We start from the raw sequence: 25,906 nt of genomic DNA on the forward strand, positions 1-25,906 counted from the left end.
TGTATGCCACTCCTGCAGATGGATTTTACTCCCGACACCTGCTGCTTCGTGTTAATCGGTGGAGCAGCATTACGATCTTATGGGACGATCGCCAATGGCCCACATGCCCTTACGCAGTACTGGTGTCTCGGAGCAACATTTCGGCCTTTCAGCTGGACTAGTGCCTCCCCATTGGGACAGCCCTGCGGTTCTGTGCGCTTCCATGTTGCCTTTTCGTACGTGAATGTGGCTCTGTGTACCATGGGGGTACAGGGCGACACACAAGTAGTGGCTGGTCATTTCTTGCGGATGCAGCCCAGAATGGTGATTGGTGTTTTGGAGTTCATGGCCTGATGGCTGTATGGGCTTGGTGTCTTTGATGTGCATAAATTGCTATTCTGATTTGGCCCGTGTAGCGTTTTTCTTTGCAAGTGATGTGGCATATGCCTATTTGGGGGGCGATGTATTGTGAGGAGATCTGCATTGGGTTCCAGCTTCGGGGTTTAGTTGCGTGGTACTGTACTGGGCGCGTTTGCCTACTAGGCCCGTGAGGTCAGGGATGGGGGCTGCCTATATGACAGTTTGAATGTTGTCATGCTCAGGGGCGGGGGATTGGGTTTTGTGTAACAGATGCCGGTCAGCCAGGTGGACTGGTGGAATGATGTGATTTTCGGAATGTTGCTGGGCACAGGTGCCTGTGTTTGCGTGCGTTTCTTGGTGGGGGACTGTGGTCATGTCCATTGGGATGGCTTCTGTATTCGTGCCATCTGTGACCTGCAGCTCCCATTGGCCCCTCTTGTGTTGCTTTTGTTCGTTGGCATGCATGGGTGCTTTGTACATTTCAATGGTTGCATTGTGACTTCATTGCACCTACCGGGAGTTGTACTTTGTGGGCAGGGAGCGGTGTACAGGCACTCAGTGGGGCCGTTTACGGTTGATTCGCGATGCCGTACTTCTCGCCATGGCGGAATGGTACATTCCGCCATGCCTGATGGCGTTAGGTACATGTCCGCTAGGGTCGGAATTGGCGTACCGTTGCACCATGGTGGTGTTTGCGGTTTGGCATGGCGCGCGCGCGCGTGCTTGGTGCAGTTAGCGTTGGCGTTCACTACGGTGTCGCTAATGGCTTCGTACTTTGCGGTGACGGGTCATAGTCGCACCGAGCGCTATTCGATGGCGGTATTGCATTTCCGCCATCGTTTTTCGATTTCCGCCAGGGTCGTAATGAGGGCCAGTGTATCAAGTTCTGTCCAAGGAGTCTTATGCTCAGCTCCCGAGACATTTCTGCACCTCAAGAATATAGTACCATCCGTCCATGGATTCGGCCAAAATATCAAAGCTGGGCAAACCACGCATCTATCTGCTAGGTACGGCAGGTGTCCAATCAGCCGGTACCAGGATCTCCTGTTCTCTTCTCAGTTCCAGTTTTCCATACCACATTCATCCATCCATTAATTGGCCTCAGTAGGATCTTCAAAGAATAGTGATTTGCCTATATGGATCACCTTGACTCTAGCCGGGTACATTGGCATGTACTTGAGTCCCAGATTGCAAAGCCTCTCCTTAGTAGGAGCAAACATATTCCTCTTCTTTTGTACTAGAAGTGTATAGTCCAGATAAATAGCCAGTAGTGACGATCCACGTTTCATTGGGCCACTGTCTCTTGAGAACTTAAGCATTGTCTCCTGGTCCTGAAAGTTAAGGATCTGTGCAATAACAGGGCGATGAGGAGCACCCGGAGACGGGCGATGAGCCAGCGATCTGTGCGCCCTTTCAAAGGTGAAGCCCTGAGATAGTTTTCCGGGATCAATCTCCTGCAACAGAAGGTTCTGAATACAGCACATAGGGTCAAACACCTCCTCATTTTCCCTGAGGCCCATTGTTTAGAGATTATGGTGGTAGGATCTGCCCTCAGCATGTTCAGAGCATTGTTCCAGGACCCTATTTCTACACACCAGTTCCACCACTGTAGCTTTCAGGGTCTCAGTATAAGCCTTTGTGGTCGAGATCTGCTCTTCATTGTCAGCTACTCGGGAGGAAAGGGACCGCACATATTGTTGTCAGAGGTTTACGTCGATCTTCACTTCATCAATCTTGTACTCAATGGAGGTTATCAGCGCTGCAATCACCTCCAACAACTAATCTTACTGTTCTTGTGGGCAAGAACCACTTGCCTGCTGCTCACAATCAGGCCCCAAGGGGGGGGATTCTTCTCAGAACCCCTAAGTCGAAATTAATCCAAAATGGTCTTCTTCTGATTTCCCTTCATCTTGGCCTCCGACAATCCTTGTAGGGGACTGATCACGCAGAGTCAATTGGGAGAAGCAGTCTCCAATCAATAGAATCTAACTATGTGGCCTCGTAGCAGGTTACCAGCACATAACTGTTGTTTTGAGGTCGCCTATATAGTTAAGATAGCCAGGTACGGGGTCTCTCAATAGACACGTGGGAACATTATCTCCACAGAATGTGGCAAACAGGTTCAGGGATGAAGAAATCACAGCACATGAAGGCGCAACCACAAAGTCATAAGACAGTTTCAGCTGTCGAGGGAGAATTATGTCAGTGTTGCATGGCACTGGTTGGTCTGCTCGATGCTATTGTGGCAATACAATAATCCCATGAAGAGGAGATAGCAATCAATTTACAGCCCTTAGTGTTGTCCTTTTCACACAACCAGGTGCTCAGTGTGAAGCATTCGCAGCCAGTAATGCCTCACTTTTCCTTGCAGAATCTAGGCCAGCGAGAACCTAGTGCTCAGGCAATCTTACCAGGCCATTCCAGTGGAATCCCCCCATCCTCTTTATCAGGCCCCAGGCTTAGGCATCCCTTCCTCTAACTCATAGGCTGCAATTGGCAGGGCCCAGCATTAGTAGTTCACTTCCACTATGCAGCAAGTTTGTACATGATAAGCTCTCAGGGGCACTTCAGTTGGGCACTATCAGGGCTGGGGCTCAGGGCTAGGTTTCCCAGCTCTGAGCTTTTGTCTCCTATCTCTGGCAGCATTTATTGAGATGGTACACATGTCGCAGGGTCACAGGTTCCCGGAGGTGCCTTTCATCCAGCCATGAAGCTTATTGCCACAAAAGAAAATGCATGTAGTCTGCGCAGTAGCAGGCAGCAATCCTCTATGTGCTTCCAGGATCTGAAGCAACACAGCCACCCTGCAGCCTCCCAGATCTGGCATCGCCGGTCCTACTCTCTGCGCCTTCTGCTGCACGGTGCGCAACACTTTTGCTCAACAGCAGGTGATCAGGAAGCACTGCATCAGCAATTTCAGCACCCCAGTCTGTCTGCTGCTATGTGCATTCACAAGACACAATCACAGCGGCGCCTCAGCACAGCGCCTCAGCAGGATCTTCGGCCTCTCATTCCTGCTCAGGCCACTTGGAAGCCAATGACGGTTGCCATCTTTGGCGCATCAGTGGCAGCAAACTTCGGCGAATATCTGCTGATGAAGGCGGGCAATCTTCACAAGAATCGGCAGGGTCGTGCCTCAGACCCTCCGACACCTTATAAAACATCTACTGTTGAGCATAGCCACTAAGGATCAATAATAGGATCTGTCCTAGGCGCTCTGATTACTGACTCCTCACAGCATTGTGGCAAGCCACACCCCATCTGGTTGTTTCCTAGATAAACTAATTGGACTTACTAGTTGGTCTTCTGGTTTGACCTCAGTTCCTTGATGCATCCTGCGAGGCGAGTTGTAGCGCTAGAGAAACACACATGATACCATGCATTCTGGTCATCTTGGTCTTCATTGCTTGGTAATCCCGGGAAGCAGCTGGCCACACAAAATTCTTCTGCCCTAACCCACATACCAGTTTAATATTAAAAAAACATGGTCTACAGGACCCAACAACATATCTATGGCGAGGCCGTTGATATGATTCTCATGCTGAGCATGTGTACCAAGTGCTTAGGGTTTGTCTTTACTGTCACCATAGAGGGGTTTTTACATGCCTGACGCACCAAGTGATTCCAAGCATCTCTCCCTCCATGATGTAATAGTTCTCCTCTATTGCTCTTGATACCCTGGATGCAATAGCTATGTGTCCGTTTGACTCAAGTGAAGAAACCTCCCAGTTCTCCATCATTGGCATCTACAGTTATATGGTAGGAGAACAGTTATCAAATGTGTGAAATGTGGACACACTGTTAATATCTTCCCTAGCAAAGTTGTTCACAAAATGTTAATAGCATTCCTCCAAACCAAACAATGATCTGAGTTGATGCTTATCTCCCCAGGCCGCAACTCACAACATTGTATCAGTAACTCCTTTTTTGGCTTTATGCCTGCAGCACATATTATATGCCCTAACAATGAAACTCCCTTTACATTTCTAATTTGGCATTTTTGGAACTTTACATTGAGACCCTGATCAGCTGCACATCATGCTATCCCTTGCTCTTTTGGGTGATTAGTGTGTTATTAGTGTGTTATCATGACAGGAATAGGCCCCTTTGATCCCAACAAAACAAAAACATTCCTTTATTTTTTATTTTCATTTTACTTGTTTATTTGTTACGTGTCGGGGACCCGCAGGCATCAGGGTGCACAAAAACACTGGTGGACAAACATGGAAAGTCAAGACTCCGAGAAAATCCCACCTAATCAAGGGGGAACAGTAATCATACAGCAGGAGAGTTAGATACTACCCAAAAAGTAGGGTTTTCAAGGATGTCTGAAATGTTTGCATATTTATTCCATGTGTAAGGTGCTTGGCGGGGAGTTCCAGTACTGTGCTGCTAGACAGGGAAAAGCTCTACCCAAACCTTTGGCCCATCTGACCTTGTGAGAGCTAATCACTCCAGTATTAGTGGAACATAAGGTTCGTTTAGTCTTTAGTTAAACATTTGCAATGCCTAATGGGATCTGGTGGTAGGGTCTCTAGCGATATTACAAAGACAGGAGTGATCAGAATTGTCCACATAGTTCTATTTCAACAAGCACGGAGAACAAAGATTCTGGTTCCAGGGTTCAGAGTATTTGTCTGATGTTTGGTAGCAGATAGCCGTCAATCCTAACGTTGGCATTTAGATGCCTGAGGTCAACACATATACATATTGTGTTATTTGGTCATTTCACAATGAACATTAGAGAAAGCAATTCAGGTGGCTCTAATGGATCTATCATACCACTATCACATAACATCTGTTGTCCTTCTGCAGTTTTAACCTCAGCCCCACTGATACATGCCTGAAATTCTAGGCTCTTGGACGTTCGCCTCTATTAAGAATTATCCTATGCTTAAAACCAACCATTTTAAAGACTGATGTTGTCATTAAAAACATCTGGTTATTCTTATTGGCAGTATTCCAACATCTCCCTCCATGAGTTGCAAAATCAGGCACTTTTCTTCTAGTTGCAGTTCCACCTTGGGGTTGCTTGGTCATCCCATCTCAAAACTGTGGACCCCTGCTAGGCCACATATGGCCTTCACACTGTTACATGGTCTATGAGTTTGAGTATCCTATTATATGCGTGGGGATAATATTTTAATCTGTTGGTTTAGTGGTGGCTTTCTTAAAATCGTTTAGTTTTAGCTTTCCTCCTGTGATGCCGGCATACATTTACACATTAACCACTGTATACAGACAACCAGAGTACAGTAGAATTTTAACATTTGTTTCATCCCCAAACCCCCAATGCCAAGGGCCTTTCTTTCTTTTCTGAGATTGTTAACAAAAAGTCAAAGTCGTCAGAAACCCCTTGTATAGTTTTCACTCGGTCACTCTGCCCCCCTCCTTCTGGACCACTGTGATGCTGGAAATGCATCGGAGGGACAGGGCCTTTGTATCCTTGTCCTTCACTGCTTTTTATTGTGTGTTCTGTCGTGTTTTCCGCGCAGGAGTTCATGTGGCACTCCTGGCGGTGCAGCTCTCTCTTTTGGTTTGGTGTACAGACCCATTGGATACCCTTATGGCACCCATGGGTGGGGTTACAACCCTGAGCCCCTAGTGTATGTTTTTGGGCACCTGTGTGTGGCCCACAGAGCAGGGTATGGGCTGGTGTCAGCTCCATGCTAAATTTGACAGGTGCTCTGAGTATCCTCCATTTTGGGATACCCAGGCCTTGCCATTGGAATCAGTTGATTCCTGATGGGAAACAAGATGGCCCCTGTGGCCTCTTGCTTTCCCAAAGTCTTGCCTGTTACCTTGTTTTCCCAAAGTTTTGGGAAGCCCTGACTCTGTCCCTTCCCCCTGACTGGCTGTTGGGTGGAAGTTCCATATACGGTGTTGTTGTGAAGTGCTGACCAGACTTGCTGGAGCCTTCCCAATGACTGTATGTTGTGGGTACGCCTGTGGGTGGGACCTGGGTGAATGGAGTGTGTGACGAATACACAGTCTGTGTTGTGGGTGTCTAGTATCTGGTGTTAGACACAATGATGGAGACAGCCCTGCCCGAAACTAGTATGAATGCAGTGTGGAGTGTTGAATGGCTGGGTACTTGTCCCAATACACAAACCTTGTTGTGAGTGACTGGAGAGAAGTGAATGGCCTGAATGCACTATGCACCTGATTGGCTGCCTGCCTGCATGAATGCCCTTCTGATCAATTGTTTGCCTGAGTGTGACCCAGCAGAATGAATGGGAGATCAATTAGTATATCTGGGGGTCTCTCACTGCTAGAATTTGTGTTCAGAAGCTGAAGTCCACTACGACGAGTAACTGGAGTAACTGAAGCTTGACCTTGAAGCCCTGCTGGAAGAGAAGAATTGCTGTTGCTCTCCTTCACAATCTGACAGCTGCTGTGTCTCCAAGGACTGACCCAGAGAGGACCTGGTAAGGCGCCCTCTTCCCGAGCTGCGAGGGACCATCGTGCACCAGCTGATCTTTGCCAAAGCTCCCTGGTAGACAGACCTTCGAAAGGCTGCCGACCCGAGATGTGGACCACCGCAGAATCACAAGGAGAAGCGCCTGGGCTGTTGTCTGCCACTGTCAACGACCGATCGTCGCCGACCGCAGCCGCTGTGCTTCTGTTTGCCTATGAACTTTCGAATCCAAAGACGCTCTCGTTGTCGCTGTATCCTGCTGGAGAAGGCCTGACCGTTGACGCGCAGAGGAGCATCCGCAGGTGGGTTTCCCACCACCTAAAGACCACAGAGACGCCGACGATTCGACGCCCTGGCTGGGCCACAGTTCTTCATCATCTCTTTGTGGTCCAGAACTATCGTCACTGAGTTGCCCCCCACGCCTCTTCCTTGCAGGACGCCAACGCTTCGTCGTCAACGAGCACCGCTAGGAACGAAGCTGCCACTTCACCGCCGTAGTTCATCCTGTTCTCTGTCGGACGTTAGACGACCCGTGACTCCTGCCTTAAAGGGAGGACACTCAAGAAGGGCCGTCGATTTCCCGTCGAAGAACTCTACAATTCCAGGTACATTTGGGCTGTAGAACTATTGTAGAGGGAAATAAGTCTCATAGAACAATATATGGACTGGGCTTGTGATACATCTTTGCTTTACAGGTTGCCCAGGTGGGGGGGATCTCCACACAGAACTGTGCTTAATGGTAGAGGCCAGTATTCTGCCTATTGTTTCAACCATCTTGCTATCCTTCCTATTTCTATTGCTGGTTTCCTTGTTATTGATCTGTGTGACATTTTGACAGTATAGTTGATGCACTTTAATGAGATCTGATAATAATTGTGGTACCACTTTAGAATTTTATATATTTACCATTATTGATTTTCTGAGCACAAAGTGAGTTATTGTAATAGTGTACATAACCTTGAATATTAATTATATAAAGACTGTGTTTTAACTAATACCGTGTGTGGACATTCCTTTGTGGGTGCTTGGGGACTACACTGTACTTAAGAACCACCCTGCATCACCTCCTGAGAAGCTAGGCCTTGATTGCTAGACCATAGCTACCAAATAGAGAATCTTGGCTGGGGTCCTATGTGCCTCTACTCTACCAAATAGAGAGCAGAAGTACTGTAACGCTCACCTGATTCCCGTAGAGGCGCCGGTCTTGACTGGGCGTATACCGTATCTTCAAAGGTGATGTGTAACACACGGCTGGCTCTTTGGGCTGGACCTCTGTGCACTGTATGTCTGACTCGAAGGGTAAGATGTCTGCAGATAGAAAATATGGGATTAATGAACTGGGTTATTGAATGTCTCTCTCTTCTTCCCTTTCTCTTCTCCTGTAGAACCCCAAAGGTTAACGCTCTCACCTTAGGTAAGTGAACGCTGTGCTCTCCATCTGCCTCGGGGCAGGGTGCTGTAACCAGTTTCTTCACTGGATAAGGGGAGCAGGCCTCTTGACTTCAGAGGACTGCTGTCCGTCGTTTACTGCACGAACGGTAAGTTTCGAGTAATTCTAATGTCTTTAAAGTCTTTAGTGATGATGTCTCTTGTTTTGCAGGGTTCCGGCGATGGCGGATGACGGGCTGAAGTGAGTTGAAGATGGAGCCCGTGTGATGAATAGAAGCGCCTGGAAGCACGTAAGTAAGCGCTTGTTGCCTGCTTCACGATGCGCTCTAACTGTCTTTTTATTTTGCAGGTACAAGTTCGGAGCGGCTGCAGGGTGCCGGAATACCCACTGGGTTAGATGTGGAAAGGAGTAATGGCACGTGAGTATTAAAGTTCCCCAATGTCTTTAAACGCACCTTGTTTTGTCTTTCAGATGCGGGATGCAGCGCCGAAGGCCTCCGGAGCGTGCGAAGAGTTGGTAAGCTTTTGTCTTTCAGATGCCGGAATGCAGTGTGAAGACCTCCGGAGCGCACGAAGAGTAGGTAAGCCTTTGTCTTTCAGATGCCGGAATGCAGCGCGAGGCGTTGGTGACAGCCGATGGACCAGGTAAGTGAAGAGCTGTCACTGAAGACCGTAATGCTAACCTGTTCTTTCTTGTCTTTATAGGTGTTGCTGAAGACTGGATTCAGGATGGTAAGCCTTTTTCCTTAGGCCCAGGATCAGATGCAGAAGACACGATGAGCGTTCTGCTGCAGAGGATGCAGAATAACGCAAAGCAAGATTCATCCATCGGGTGTGGTTTAAATAGCCTCCTGTAGTGCTTAGGTGTCTCCTTCCACAGCCACGCCTAGGTAAGAAAAGAGTTCCTGCTTTCCAGAAGAGTTCCAGTGTTCTGAATCTAGGGAGTGGCTCCTGCCCCACCCAACAGGAAAAGTAGTTCCAAACAGAAGAGGATCAGAGGCTCAACTGGCAGGCAAGTAAGCAGCATGGTCTGCTGCAGGTAAGTCCAACCAAGCATTATGAGCCCGGCGCTTCCAGCGCTGGGACTGGGCATATTTATGAGCCTGGTGCCACTGGCGCCAGGACTGGGTCCAAAAGGTCCCAATTTGGACTGGTTGGCACTCGGAACCTGGGTTATGGATCTGCTTCCAAGGGAGTTGGGAAAACCCTGACCTTTTGGAAGCAGAGATCATGACAAGTACAGACACCCGCCTCCAGCCTTTACACTGGTGGCAGCGGTGGGATGCTTATGGTTTTAAGAATCAGCGTATAACCGTGCCACTTACGAAGGATATCTGCACTTTATTAAATTAAGGTTTAGTTGTGTACAAGATAACTGCATTACAAGCAATGGAATCTATTGCGAATAGTGCATTGACACGGATGAGCTTAGAGGCTCTCCAGAGTGCTTGTGAAGCCAGGGAGTTAGACTTTGTGGATAAGTCTAGGGCTGAGCTCATTGCTGCCCTGGTGGACTACCAGACTGATTCTGAAACTCTTAAAGGGGTGGATGCAACCAATGAGGACTCTACCCCGAGGGTTGTCACCGAATCTGATTCTGGGAATGCCACCATTCCTGCTGCCTTTGTTCCAAACCCCAGCACTTCCTTGGAGTTTGAGTTAAAGGATGAAATTGGCCTCTGAATATCGCAAGTTGGAAATAGATGCTGAGCTTAAGAAGGAAGAGTTGGCACAGCAAGTGAAACTCAAGAATAGGGATCTTGGGGGCATGGCTTGGAGCGCCATCGATGTGGTCGCTCCTCTGAGGCCGCCCGTGGGATGCCCGCCGCCGCCGTCGAATTCCGGAGGTTCTAAGCAGGGTTCCGCGTCGCCAATGCCATCTAAAGCGACCGGAACCGACATGGCACAACCTGGCTAAACATAGCCTTCGACCGAGGAGGCGTTCTACCAGAATTTAGCGGCTGAACTTCTCCCCCGTCTTCGACCAAAGAAACCAATATGGCCGCCAATCGGGAACCCAGCAGCGCACGCCGCACTCGGCGGTAGCGGGACCCTAGAACACCGAGGAGCTGGAGAGGGGGAGCAGTACTTAAAACAGAATCATCCGATTCGTACCAAGGCGGCCCGGAACACTCCGGATTGCTGCCTCGGCGGCTACGGCTTACATACACCCGGAGGGACCAAGAGAGCAGGCCTCCACCCCTCCCCCCGCTACGCAGAACGAGTCGGGACCCCCGCAGCCATCTTGCATCATCCCCGACGGAGACCCTCTCCCCATACCAACGCTTCCTGGGGCGCCCCTGCCCACTCACCCAGGTCTAGTCCAGAGCGGGGGCCGAGGGGGCGAATCTCTCCAACGGCAGTCTCCCGCCGTCCTGGGCCTCGCTGCTACTCTCTTAATTAAGACCGCCTGACACGAGCAGCATGTCGAGGCAGACGAAGGTGAGCAAGGGCACAGATATCTCCGCCATGTTCACGGCTCCAGAGAAACCCAAGAAACAGGATCCTCCTAAACTGACCCCACAGAAGCCACAAGAGGATAGGGGCGCTCTCGCCGCCAAAGGAGACCTGATAGCCTTCATGGCAGACATCAAATCTGAGTTCCGCGCCTGCCTCTCGGAACTCACCGCTAAAGTTGACCAAACGGATCAGAGGGTCACAGAACTCGAACAGAGGTTCGGAGAGATCGAGGACCATTCCCAGGATCACGCTACCACACTGGGGGAAATGCAAAAATCGATCGATTCCCTGCATCACAAATACGAGATCCTGGAGTTCAAACACGAAGACCTTGAAAATAGGGCTCGTCGCAATAACCTCCGCATTCGGGGCATCCCGTCCTCTATCCCCGACAATAAGCTAGCGGACTACGTGGGAAGCTTCTTTGAGGCTTTACTCCCGGATCTGGACAAATCACAGCTCCTACTGGACCGGACCCACAGACTCCGCCCGCGCCGAGGGACAGATTCGTACCCCCCTCCAGATGTGATTACCAGGGTCCACTTCTTTACGACGAAAGAGGCAATATCAGTGATCAGTCGCCAAGGAGAAGAGATCACTTTTCAGAGCACTCCACTTCAAATCTACCAGGACTTCTCACCACTCACTCTCCAGAAAAGAAGAGCACTTCGGCCTCTGACATTGTTCCTCCAGGAGCAACAGATCCGTTACAGATGGCTGTTTCCGACAGCTCTCCAGTTCACATATAATGGCACCCTACGCCGAATCAGCCACTTGGAAGACGCTGAGAAAATCTTGCATCCGACCTCACCCCGAGATCCTTCCACGCCAATCCCAGAGGGGACCGAAGACTCTGGACCGCTTCCCTGTCCAAAACCCAAACGCACGCCTTGGTCGTCGACCCAGCGGAATAACAGAAAGAGATGAACGGGGACGCTTCCACGGTCCCAGGCTCCATCAGCAAGTAAGCCGGGACACAGATACCCCTGCTTGAAGCAGGACCCTCCACCTAGATTGCAACTTTGAACACGGTGGCGGTGGGCCACACCCATGGTTCATACCCACCCCAAGGATACTTTCCATCTCTTGTTCCTTGGGAACCCACAGTATTCGATACGTGATGGGACAGTTGGCCCTGTTGGCCTTAGGTATGACCGTACTGACAATGTCGGTCTACCTCCCTGTTAAAGTTGCTGTCCCCCGTTGGGATTCCGCGTTAAAACCTCAAGTGCAGAATGATACCAAGAGTTCCCCTAACAGACATGGCAGTTGAACCTCCACCCCATGACCCCCCCCTAACCCAAGGAACGGAGAATGAGCCTTCAGAGGACCTTCAGTCGCTCCGGATCCTCTCCCTGAAAGTTAATGGCCTGAACTCCCCCAACAAGCGAAAGGCAATTCTACTAAAACTTTGCGACGAAGAGGCAGCGATAGCCATGCTTCAAGAGACCCACCTGCTGCCGGCAGATGTATCCCGCCTTCGATCCCGGCTATTCCCGCTCCAATTCTTCGCCTCTGGCACAAGTAAAAAAGGAGGTACGGCGATTCTCTTCAGGAAAGACTTGAACCCACAGATTCTGGAAACGAAAATATGCCCAGAAGGCCGATTTACAGCGATTAAATGCCTCCTGTTGGGAGACTTGTACACCCTTATCTCAGTATACGCTCCCAACACTGGACAGTCACACTTCTATGACGCCTTGGGCACATCTCTCGCTAGCTTTGTGGAGGGCCAAACAATTGTCGGTGGGGATTTCAACGGGGTTCCCGACCCCACCAAAGACCGATCACACCCCCGACTCCAGGCGACTTCGCCCAAGCACTCAGCCTCCTTCGATTCTTCAGGACTCTGGAGATAATAGACTCATGGCGGGTGTTTCACCCTGACGAAAAAGATTTCTCCTTTTACTCTTTTGTCCATCGCACCTTCTCAAGGATCGACCTGTTCCTGATCTCCCCGCATACGTTCCCCTCAGTCAAAAAGGTCACCATCGGCACAAGAGCGATTTCCGACCATGCCCCAGTGCTCCTGGAACTCCGGGTTCATAACCCTAACCCCAACATCCCGCGTACTTGGATGCTGTACGACCCTATCCTCAACGACATGGCCACCAGAGACAAGATCGCAACAGGAATAAGTAACTTCTTTAAGGAAAACCCAGCCTCAGACACCTCATTAGCGAACAACTGGGACGCCATGAAGGCAGTAATCAGGGGCTCCCTGATAGCCCAAGGTGCGGCCTACCATCGAGATAGACGTCAGACCCGGAAAGCCCTAGAGAACAAATTAAGAGAGGCCGAGGCACTCCATAAGGAGAAAAGCTGGTCCCCCAAAACACAACGGATCAGCCGTGCGGCACGGAAAAAACTGGAAGCCCACTATGCGGAACAAACCGCCCAACTAATGGCGAAGGCCAAACAGTCATATTATGCGAAGGGCAACAAGGCGAACAAGTTCCTGGTGGCCAAACTAGCCAAGCAGAGACGCATCAACGCGATCATGGGCCTGCGTGACGCCAACGGGGTCACACTATACTCAGAGCCCGAGAAGCAACGCCTCGCAATAGATTACTTGGCCCAAATCATGAAGGCAACCCCACAAAACCTATCACAACAGAAGGAATACCTGCAGCAGGCAGAAGTGCCACGGCTCTCCGACGCAACGAGAGACGAACTGGAGGAGCCCATCACGGGGGAGGAAATTGAGGAGGCCATCAAATCACTCAAAACACGGGCCCCCGGCCCGGATGGCTTCTCAACCAGGTTCTATAGGCTATTCAGAGCACAACTGACCCCCCATCTAACTACCCTATTCAACTCCTTCAGGGAAACGGGGGCGGTGACCCCATCGATGCAGGAATCAACCACCATCCTCCTACCCAAACCTGGAAAAGACCCAAGAAGCATAACTTCCTACAGACCAATCGCACTCTTAAATATTGATGCGAACATATACTCAAAAATTCTGGCAACCCGTTTGAATCGCATCTTGCCGAAGATCATCCACCCCGACCAGGCTGGTTTCATCCTGCACCGGACAGCAGGTGATAATATCCGGTGAACCCTGAACCTGGTGGACCTCGCCTCCCGGAACTCCCAAAAACTAGTCTTGGTGGCTCTCGACGCAGCTAAGGCGTTTGATAGGGTGGATTGGACGTTTATGAGACACACCCTAGGGGCCTTCGGCTTCGGACCGGCCTTCCAAACGATGGTTCTAGCTAACTATGATTGCCCTAAAACAAGCCTGAGGATCAACGGCCACAACTCGGCCCCAATCCCCTTATCATGCGGAACCCGGCAAGGCTGTCACTGTCGCCCTTGCTCTTTGCACTCACCATGGAGCCCTTCGCACAAAAAATTAGGCGGAATGACCAAATCAAGGGCATACAAAGTGGCCCCACACACCATAAACTTGCCCTATACGCGGATGACATTTTGCTTACGATTTCGGAGGCCCATTCATCCCTCGAACACGCGATACGCGAAATCACCAGCTATGGCGAAGTCTCAGGCCTCACCATAAACTTCGATAAATCATCCGCCTTGGGTATTGGCCTCACCCCAGCAGAACGAGAACCGTTGACTAAGATGTGCCCGATAACATGGGAAAGGAGCGCCATCCCCTATTTGGGGGTCTACATCCCGGCTGACCCAAGGGAGACATACAAAGCCAACTTTCCCCGACGTTTCAAAGAACTGGAAGGCGACTTGAAGCTATGGGAGACCCAAGAGATCTCACTGCTCGGGCGCATCACTGCATGCAAGATGAACCTCCTTCCGAGATTCCTGTACACATGCGCCTCATTACCAGTGGCAATCCCCACGCCAACTCTCAGAGGGATCCAGAGGAAAATGCTGAACTTTATCTGGAGAGGTAAGAAAGCGAGAATCCCTCTCAGAACTATGTTGGGGAGTCCCAAATTGGGAGGGCTGGGGGTCCCAGACCTACAGGCCTACAGAGTGGCAGCCCAACTGGCCCGGGTCCAGGCCTGGCAAAATACGACAAACCGCCCCAGATGGGTGGAGCTGGAACAATCACGGGCACCCCTACCCCTGCGATTTCTACCACACATCCCGCCCCCCCTCAGGACCCATTGGGGAGAGCTCCTGCTATCAACTAAACACACACTTAGCACTTGGGACTGGGCGCTAAAACGAAAGGGAGTGCCAAGGGGACTGAGCCCACGTTCCCCGGTCTTTCATAACCCAATGTTCACACCGGGTACGAATTCTCGCAATTTTCGTAACTGGATCAAAGGTGGGCTGGAGACCATAGACCAGCTGTACATGGGGGAGAGACCTCTCACATTCGCCCAATGCAAGGAGAAGTTCCAACTCCAGGAACAGGATAGATTCACATATATCCAACTACGCCACTGGTGCTCGCATCCCCAAACCTTGCAAGCAGCAACACGCCCTCCTACTGCCCTAGAACTCACCCTGGGAGACCTTCCAACCCGCGGCAGTGTATCCACCCTGCACAGACGCTTTCTAAGCGACTTCCTGACCACAAGAACCTGATGCATGGCCCAATGGGAAGCGGACCTGGGTCACCCGATAGAGGATCAAACCTGGGTTGACATATGGACTAGAACATATACCTCGTCCACCTGTATCACCAACAGGGAATGTGCGTATAAGATCACGCTCCAGTGGTACTATTCGCCCCTTAGACTTCACCATATGAACCCCCAGGTGGACCACTCTTGCTGGAGAGGATGCGGCCACCCAGGCTCTTTCTTCCACATGTGGTGGGACTGCCCGAAGATCCAACCATTCTGGAAAGCTTGCCTAGGGTCCATCTCACAAATTACCGGAACAACGATTCCCTTGGAACCAGAACCGATCTTGCTGGGTGCTCCAATCCCCGGGACCTACCCACGCTCCGGACCCAGAGCGAAACTACTAACTCACGGCCTACTAGCAGGGAAAACGGTGGTGGCCCGAACCTGGAAAACCCCGGAAGGCCCCCACATAGCCCAATGGTGGACCAAACTATGGGACATTCTGATAGCGGAGAAGGTGACGGCAGCACAAGCGGGAACTCTACATCGCTTCCAGAACATCTGGGCCCCAGTGCTGGAATTCGACCAGCGCTTCCCCGCCCTGACCTACAAACCCACCAGGGCCCACTGGATCTTAAAAAACCAGGAGAGCCCGGAGGAAGACACATAGTCGCTGAGGCTCAATCCGGACTGCCCGGGAGGGAGGAGCCCGCTCACAGGGCCTATGGGACGGATGGACCATGGGGAGGGCGGAGGAAGAGGACGCAGGGGGGATAAAGGACTGGGGGTCAACATGCCTATATAACCATTGCATATAATGTCTGTACTTATCATTCTGCCTTGATTTAAAATAAACAAAGTTAAAAAAAGAATAGGGATCTTGAACTCAAAGACAAGGACACTGAATGTCAGCGAATCCAGTTAGAGAAAGCTCGAGTGGAGACTTTAGCCAAACCAGTCGAGCGTGTCAGGTCCCCAGCAACCAAGTTTATGAAAGATTTGGTTGGTGTGTATGCGGAGGGTTCTGATATCCTCCAATAGATTGAAGCGTTTGAAATGGTTTGTGCAATTCACGATGTTGATAAGAGAGATTGGGCTAAGTGTTTGTTAAGCAGAGTGCCTCAAACTGGATATGACTGTATTCTGAAACGGAGTGTGGAAGAAAGGGGTCAGTATGAGTGCACAAAGTCTGCTTTAATTGCCAAGTTTGGCAAGACGCCTACCCAATACCTTAAACGGTTCAGGGATTTTAAGAAAGGAGAGAATGTGTCTTGGATTGACTGGGTGAGTGCTGCGCACATGAGCATGATGGGGTGGATTGATGGTTACAAAGTGAAAATGTTTGTTGAATTGTCCCACCTCTTGCATTTTTCGGAAGCCTGTTCACCAGAGCTGCGTCAGTATGTTGCTGACCACAACATTTTTGACCCCTTTAAGCTGGCTAGGTTGGCTGACAAGTGGATCTCCCACCGGGTGTCCCCTAAGGACTCCAGTGGGAAGGACAAGGACAAAGAAAAGGGGGCCTCTCAGAAAGCTGAGGAGTCCCAAAAGCAGTCACAGCCGGTTAAACCAAAACCTTCCTCTCCGAAGACCCAAAAACCTAGTGGGGATAAGTCTGTTGTGGGTGGGAGTAAGAGTAGTGGTCCGCCTGCTGCAAAGGAGGGTCCCAGTGGTTCCAGTACCGTACCCCGTACTTCTGGCACTCGTTGGGATTGTGGGGCTCTGGACCACTGATGTGGTGACCCCAAGTGTAAGGGTAAGGCACTTGGAGTCCAGGCTGTCAGACTGACCTACACCTACTCCGTACCTGAGGTGGAGGCCACTGTCCTCCTCTCCTCTACTGGGATCACCTTTGGTGCCCCCGTAGAGATTTCCTTAGTGTCCCTTGGGGCCTGGGACTAGTACGCAGAAGTACTGGCGACTATCCCACAGAACACGCGTAGGTTTTTGCAAAGTGTCCTCTTGAATGGCCAGCCTTCTACTGGTTTGAGAGACATTGGGGCAAGCATGACAGTGGTGGACAGGACCCTGCTCAAGCCATAGGACTATGTAGGTGCTCCTCTGAGAACCACCAGGTTAGCTGGTGGGACTCCCAAATGATCGCCTGTAGCCTTAGTCAACATTATGATTGGAGACAAGACAGCAAAGCTTCCGGTCCTGGTTCAGGACAACGTGCCTGCGAACATTTTGTTGGGAAACGATTTGGTCGAGTTGGGGATGATCATGGATGGTCTACCCATGGCTGCTGTGGCGGTCACCCGATCACAGGTCACACACGGTCCGGCTGCGAGCCCGGTATCCTCGCCGACGGGGAAACCCAAGGCACGAAGGAAACGGTAGAGTAAGAAGGCACTCAACCTGGAGGATCATCCCGACCTTCAATGTTTTTTGGCTGAAGGGGGACCCTCCTCGGCGGACTTCTGTAAGGGACAGAGAGAGTGCCACTCTCTTGAGGGTCTGAGGAAACAGGCCCTGTCCCAGGCACAAGGAGAAGTGCTTAGGAAATTCCGGATTTATTGGGAGGGTGAGCTCCTTGATAGTGAGCCCACTAAGCCTGAACCTGGTGCCCTCAAGAGGTTGGTGGTACCCCAGGTTTACAGGCCCTTCCTACTGCAGTTGGCGCATGAGGTGCCCTTAACTGCTCATCTTGGTACCAAGAAGACTAAGCAGAGTCTCTCTGCCCATTTCTACTAGCCCCGGATGGGAGTAGAAATGGAGTCCCACTGCAGGACCTGCCCAACTTGTCAGTTGTCTGGCAAGACTGGAGGCAGTGTCATTGCCCCACTGCAGCCATTGCCAGTGGTTGGCACACCATTTGAGAGGGTGGGCATTGACATTGTCGCTCCCCTTGACCCTCCCACTTCAGGTGGACATCGGTACATCCTGGTCTTGGTAGATCATGCCACCAGGTACCCTGAAGCTATACCCCTTCGGACTATAACTGCCAAGGTGGTTGCCAGTGCTCTCCTGGGCATTTCCACCCGTGTTGCATTCCGTAAGGAGGTTGTCTCTGACAGAGGATCCAACTTCATGTCTAGTTAAATGAAAACAATGTGGAAAGAGTGCGGGGTAACCTACAAGTTCTCCACCTCTTACCACTCCCAGACCAATGGTCTGGTTGAGAGATTTAACAAAACTCACAAGGGCATGCTAGGCGCTTTGGAAGAGCCCCTAAGGAAGAAGTGGGATCTTCTACTGCCATGCCTGCTGTTTGCTTACAGAGAGGTACCTCAAGAGGGTGTTGGTTTCAGCCCCTTTGAGTTACTCTTTGGACATCCCGCGAGGGGGCCCCTTGCCTTAGTCAGAGAAGGTTTGGAGGTCCAGGTCCCGCCAAGCAAGTGGGGGACTATGTGTTAGGCTTCAGACGGAGGATGACACAGATGATGGGTCAGGCAACAGCAAATCTCAAGGCCAGCCAGGAATTAAATAAGTACTGGCATGACCTTAAAGCATCACAAGTGGATTGGACTCCGGAACAGGAGGTCCTCGTGATGGAGCCTACCAAGCATCAGGCTTTCGCAGATAAATGGACTGGACCCTTCAGGATAATCTCCAAGATGGGCAGGGTCATTAACTGGTTGACATGGGAATTCCAGGGGTAGCCCCTCAGGTATTCCATGTTAACAGGCTCAAGCCTTTCCACAGGCGAGCAGAAGTCTCATGTCTCTTGCTAGCTTCAGAGCAAGAAGAGGATGAGAGTGAGCCCCTTCCTGATTTGCTGCATAGCAACCCTCAGGATGGCTCAGTGGAGGGAGTACATCTCTCTCCAGATCTGACGACAGAGCAGCAGAGGGCCTGCAGGAGTATGCCTCTCTGTTTTCCCTGACACCAGGCCTTACACCGTGGTGTAGGCACGAAATTGACACTGGTATGCTACCGTATGTCAGATACAGTTAAGAACCACATCCATGCTGAGGTCGCAAGATGTTGGATCTGGGTGTTATTGAACCCTCAACCAGTCCCTGGTCCAGTCCAGTGGTCCTTGTCCCCAAAACAAGTTCCCAGGCAGGTACCAAGGATTGGAGGTTTTGTGTGGACTACTGAGGAGTCAATGCGTCACCAAAACTGACGCGCCCCCATTGCCCAGGGCTGATGATCTCTTGGACACCATGGGTGCTGCCAAATTTGTGAGCACCTTTGACCTTACCTCAGGCTATTGGCAAATAGCTCTGACGGACCATGCCAAGGAAAAGACGGCGTTCTCAACACCAGAGGGACTCTACCAGTTTAGGGTCATGCCTTTTGGGTTGAAGAATGCCCCTGCCATCTTCCAGAGATTGGTCAATCATGTGTTTAGTAGCCTTACTTAGATGACATTGCCGTCTACAGTTCCACCTGGGAAGAGCATTTGACACATCTGGATAAGGTGTTGCAGGCCTTGAAAAGGGCTAACCTCACTATCAAGGCCACCAAGTGCCAGATAGCTCAGGGGAAAGTCACATATCTTGGTCATGAGGTAGGAGGGGGTCAAATCCAACCTCTCCCAAGTAAGGTACAGGATGTACGTGACTGGGAGACTCCCACTACTCAAACCCATGTGAAAGCCTTTTTGGTCCTCACTGGGTACTATCGCAATTTCATGGCAGACTATGGAACCATAGCTGCACCCCTGACAGCTCTGACTTCACCCAAACAACCTAGGAAGGTTAATTGGACTTAAGACTGTCAAAGGGCCTTCAGTGGCTTGAAAGAAAGTCTGTGTAGGGCACCTGTGTTGTGTGCGCCTGATTACAGCAAGGCCTTAATCGTTCAAAATGACGCCTGCAACACTGGAATTGGAGCTGTCTTGTCCCAGTTAGATGACAAAGGGAGGGAACATCCTATCATATTCATCAGTAGACAACTCAAGGGTAGAGAACTTAGGTTGGTGTCATGATCCCTGCTTCCAAGGGGTCAGGACTTGCCTCACGACCTTGGAAGCAGGCCCATAACTCTGATCCCAGGAACCAGCCAGTCCCTATTGGGACCTTTTGGACCTTGTCCTGGCACCAGTGGCGCCAGGCTCATGAAGGTGACTGGTCCCGGCACAGGAAGCGCCGGGCTCATATTAGATAAGAGTGCTTGGTGGACCTACCTGTAGCAGACCATGCTGCTTACTTACCAGCTAGCTGGTCTCCTGATCCTTCTCTGCCTGGGACTACTTTTTCTGTCTGGGTGGAGCAGGAGCCACTCCCTGGAAGCAGAACACAGGAACTCTTCTAGAAATCTGGAACTCTTTTCTTACCTGGGTGAGGCTGTGGAAGAAGACGCCTAAGCACTACAGAAGGCTATTTAAACCACACCCGATTGGTTTCACGTGCTTCGCGTTATTCTGCATCTGCAGCAGGACGCTCACCGTGTCAGCTCCAGGAAACCTCCAGCTCCAGATCCTGTGAACACGAAATCACCTGCTGGGATCCAACCTTCAGTCTTCTTCAGTCTTCAGCAGCTCCTGCAAACAAAGGCACAGGTTAGGCTAAAGCAAAGGCAGCGCATCTACTTACCTAATCCAACGGCAGCATCCAAGGCGCCTTTTTCAGCCTTTCTCTTCCGGCATCCGACATCTGCAAAGAGAAAGAACATCGGTCAGTAATATTTAACTACAAAGTCTGCTTACCTGTGTTACGCCCGTTCCGACTCAGCTCGCGCTGCATTCCGGCACCTGCAAGACAAGATACATCGGTTAGTAACGCTTAGTTACAAGACTGCTTACCTGTGTTACGTTTGCTTCCAATCTGTTCGCGCTGCACCTCGGCACCTGCAAAGACAAAAGAGACATTACGGTGCATTGTACAGCGCTAGTGCAGTCTTTCTACTTACGTGCCATTAGAAGGATAATCTTCTCCGCCACAGCATCTGAAAAGGAAAAGACATAGACTTTAAAGACTTAAGACTTTTGAAAGAGAAGAGAACAATCTAAAAGGAACTTAAATACTTACAAGGCACGCTCGTGCCATAACGGCGTCTTCGCTCTCAGCTAACCCTCTGCTATCAAGATGCAGAGCTCGCATCCAGTGAAGCAACTGGACCCAGCGCCCCTGCACAAGACGCAGGATGGAGAGCCCGGCATTTACCTATCTAAGGTAAGCGCAATTATCAACCCAGTTCCACGGGGAAAGAAAGGGCGAGAGGGGCTAGGAACTTTCCCAACCTTCCAATCACTAATACCTTGGTTTACCCTTGCAGACACCTCACTCTTCAGCTTAAAATTTCGGTGAGAAGGGGGCCCTGTCCGGGAGCAAAACGAACCCTGCGCCTAACACTGAAGACGGTATCCCCACCAGATCAAGGCCTGCGCCTCCGAGGGAACCAGGTGAGCGTTACAGAACGCGAAGCCATACCACATAATTCCCGCCCAGGCGCAATGGAAACCTCAGACACAGACCAATTGGCCCATTTACTCGGGGAGTTAAGGGCGGAAGTACACGCCGCACGTCAGGAAACAAATGCCCTAAGGAGGGAGTTAGTGGTCTCCAAGGAGCGAACAGACGATTTGGCTAGGCAATTGCTGCAAGCCCAAGCTGGACAAACTCCTCTACCCACCCCTAGTGGGGGCCACGCTCCTACAGCTTCCTCAAATCCGGTGCAAATCAATCTACCAGGAAATATACCTTTGGCTCCGCCCGAACGCTTTGCAGGTGATCCGAAAAGGTTTGCTGTGTTCATCAATCAATGTCGCTTGCACTTTTTGTGCAGACCCGCCGCTTTTCCAACGGACCAGGCTAAAGTGGCCTTCGTGCTCTCTTACCTCAGTGGCAGTGCCGCAGATTGGTCTGTTCCTTTAGTGTCTCAAGATGACCCCATTCTCCATAACTTCCAGGACTTCCAAGCCAGTATGGAGAAACTGTTCGCAAGGCACTATCAGGGACAGGCCTTGGACAATGAACTTCTTTCACTACGACAGGGCAATCAAGATCTTCTGACTTATATTGCATCATTTAACAGACTAGTGGTGGAAACCGGATGGCCGGAGGATAAGAGGATCACACTGTTTTACAGAGGTCTGCGTGGGAAATTAAAAGACGTTCTGGCTCAAGTGGTAAATCCTCCACAAGACTGTTCCGAATATATCGATCTGGTAGTGCAATTGGATCATCGACTACAGGATCGGAAAGCCGATCGATCCAGATTTGAAACCCGACTTTTTCCAAGGCCACAAAGTTCCACGAAAGGAACTGATTCTGTGGAACCCATGCAAATAGGGGTTGTTAAAGGACCTTTAACCCAAAAGGAGAGGGAAAGGAGGAGACAACTGCAATTATGCCTCTATTGCGGAAACTCAGGGCACTTTCTTCGAGATTGTCCAGTGAAGCCCAAGAAGAAGATAATAGGGGCGTCTGATAAAGGTACCGAGAATTCTGAGCCGGGAAACGACCTCGCCCGGCAAGTGTAGAGGTCCGCTTGCCGAGCGTTAAAACCAGTTCTTTGACCTCGCATTTCATCATGCCCATGGTCCTCGTGAGTCCAGAGCAACCTAATTGTATGCATGCCATTAAAGCATACATTGATAGTGGCGCAATCGGGAATTACTTGGACTGTGAACTGGCCGCCAGGATGAATCTATCTCTTTGTCCAAAGACGGTGAAAGACGTCATCACCACCGTGGATGGGACGGAAATAGCTTCCGGACCCGTAACTCACACCACCATGGAAGTAACGTTAGTAAGCCAAGATGGGCATCAAGAGAAGATCGTGTTTGATGTGATCAAGGCCCCGCAGTTTCAAGTCATCTTGGGAGTTCCTTGGTTGGAGAAACACAATCCTCAAATTGTTTGGCGAGCAAAGACAATCCGGTTTCCAGAATGCGCTTCTACCTGTTACCCTCAGCCCTCCACCAAACTAGCTGCAACTGTTTCTGAGAGTCCACAACTGCCTCCTGAATACCAGGAATTCCAAGATGTCTTTCGGAAAGACCAAGCTAATTCTTTGCAGATCATACGACTGTCAGATAGACCTGATTCCCGGATCCACTCCTCCGTGCAGTCGGATTTATGCCCTCACTGAATCTGAAAATCTCCACCTAAGGCAATATTTGGACCAGTACCTGGCTAATGGATTCATCCGTCCTTCGAAGTCCCCGGCCTCCTCAGCTCTGTTTTTCGTGCCAAAAAAGGAGGGAGACTTAAGAACGTGTATAGACTACCGTGCCCTGAACCAGATTACAATTAAGAACAGGTATCCATTGCCATTGATCCCAGAACTACTTGACCAAGTCAAAAACGCCTGTATATACACTAAGTTGGACCTCAGAGGAGCCTACCATTTGGTGCGAATAAAGGAGGGTGATGAATGGAAGACGGCCTTTCGTACCAAGTATGGACTGTTCGAGTATCAAGTGATGCCCTTCGGGTTGTGTAACGCACCGGCCGCATTCCAGTTCTTTATGAATGACGTGCTCCGTGAACTCATTGATGTGTGTGTAGTTGTTTATATTGACGATATTCTGGTTTATTCGTCCTCTGAGGCAGAACACCGAAAACACGTCACCGCGGTACTGGAGAGGCTCCGAAAACACAAACTTTTTGCAAAATTAGAGAAGTGCGTCTTTCATGTCACTGAAGTCGAATTTTTGGGATTTATTTTGTCGCCTGACGGAGTTCACATGGACTCGAGGAAAGTAGACGCAATCATCAAGTGGCCCTCACCAACATCTGTAAAAGGGGTTCAAAGTATGTTGGGCTTCGCCAACTTCTATCGTAGGTTTATTCCAGACTTCTCTCGGGTAGTCCAACCCATTACAGCTCTCCTCAGAAAAAACAAACGTTTTGAATGGTCTACCGAGGCAGAACAAGCCTTTCAGGAGCTAAAGACTAAATTTACCTCAGCCCCGATTTTAAAACATCCCCGCCCGGAACTACCTTACATCGTCGAGACCGATGCCTCCAGCCTCGCTATGGGAGCTGTGCTTTCACAAAGAGATCCAGAAACCAACCAGTTACACCCCGTGGCGTTTTGGTCTCGCAAATTATCGGCCCCAGAAATCAACTACACCATTACTGATAAGGAACTTTTGGCTATTAAGTCCGCCTTTAAGGCCTGGCGGCATTATCTCCTAGGAGCCCGACACACTGTCACCGTCATTACTGACCATCGTAACCTACAGTATCTTAAATCAGCCAAAGCCCAATCCTCCAGACAACTTCGCTGGGCATTATTTTTTGCCGAATTTGATTTTATAATCACCTTCCGACCAGGCAATAAGAATGGTAAAGCGGATGCCCTCTCTCGAATTGGAGTAGATGAACACATGGTTAACCCTGAGCCCGTACCTAATATTCCTGAACAAAGAATCCTGGGTCTGATCGGCATGCAATCCATTGAAGAAATTGAAGCCCAGGTTAAACAACTTGTAACTCCAGCAGACATACAAAAATGGCATCTTCAGGGGGAAAACTTCACAGTAAAGAACGACTTATTGTACTTCAAGGAACGACTTTATCTACCCTGTACTAGCTTACAAAATAAAGTCATCTCTTGTTATCACGACTCCTTAATGGAAGGACACCCGGGTATGGCCAAGACCTCGGAAAAGGTCAAGCGTCACTTCTGGTGGCCATCTTGGAGAAAGGACATCAGAAACTTTGTCATGTCCTGTGGAGTGTGCGCCCAAAACAAGAGTCCTAAGGAGAAACCAGCAGGCCTCTTACAACCAATTGACATCCCACCTCGTCCCTGGCATACCCTCTTCATGGACTTTATCACCGACTTACCTCCCTGTTCCGGATACAATACAATCCTGGTAATCGTAGACTTATTCTCAAAAATGGCACATTTCATCCCACTAAAGGGTTTACCGTCAGCAGCAATCCTGGCTCGAGATTTTCTTGAAAACATCGTTCGGTTGCACGGCTTTCCTTCAGTTTTAATCTCGGACAGAGGAAGTCAATTCATCTCCCACTTCTGGCGGAGTTGCTGTCGGTTGGCTCAAATTGATGTGAGACTTTCAACCAGTCACCACCCACAAACCGACGGTCAGACCGAAAGGACCAATCAGACTTTGGAACAGTACCTACGCTGCATGCTGCAACAGACAGAAGGAACTTGGAAGGACATCCTTTGGATAGCCGAGTACGCTTACAATAACTCAGTCCACTCTGGAACCGGAAAAACCCCGTTTTTTCTTTTGTATGGTAACCATCCTCGAACCTCTAACCTGGATCCACCTCAGGATCTTGGAACACCAGCAGTTGACCACCTACATTCAACCATCACCCAAGCCTTCAAGGAAGCTACTATCCACCTTCAAAGGGCCAAGGAACAATACAAGAAAGGAGCAGATCAACATCGGAAGGAAGCCCCTCAATACCAAATAGGAGATCAAGTCTGGTTATCCACCAAACATTTACCCCTAAAGGGACCACGCACCTTTAACCCAAGATACCTGGGACCCTACTCTATCACTGCCATAATAAATCCAGTAGCGGTCAAGTTGGATTTACCCCCTCGTATGAAAATGCACCCAGTCTTTCATGTTTCACTACTAAAACCTGTTCAACCAGAAACCCGATTGACTAAATCTCCTGAACCTATCCTAGTTGACGGAGAACTCGAGTTTGAAATCAAAAATATCCTGGATTCCAAGATCTCCAAATCAAAACTACACTACCTGATTGACTGGAAAGGCTACGGCCCCCAAGAAAGATCTTGGGAACCTGCAGAACATGTACACGCACCTCGACTAATCAAGAAATTTCATCGGACATTTCCTAACAAACCAAGACCTCCGGAGAAGTCAACCTTGGGAGGGGCCTTGAGGGGGGGTGCTGTCATGATCCCTGCTTCCAAGGGGTCAGGACTTGCCTCACGACCTTGGAAG

Source organism: Ambystoma mexicanum, chromosome 7p (assembly GCF_040938575.1).
Source record: "Ambystoma mexicanum isolate Mex_15411 chromosome 7p, UKY_AmexF1_1, whole genome shotgun sequence".
Classification (NCBI taxonomy): domain Eukaryota; kingdom Metazoa; phylum Chordata; class Amphibia; order Caudata; family Ambystomatidae; genus Ambystoma; species Ambystoma mexicanum.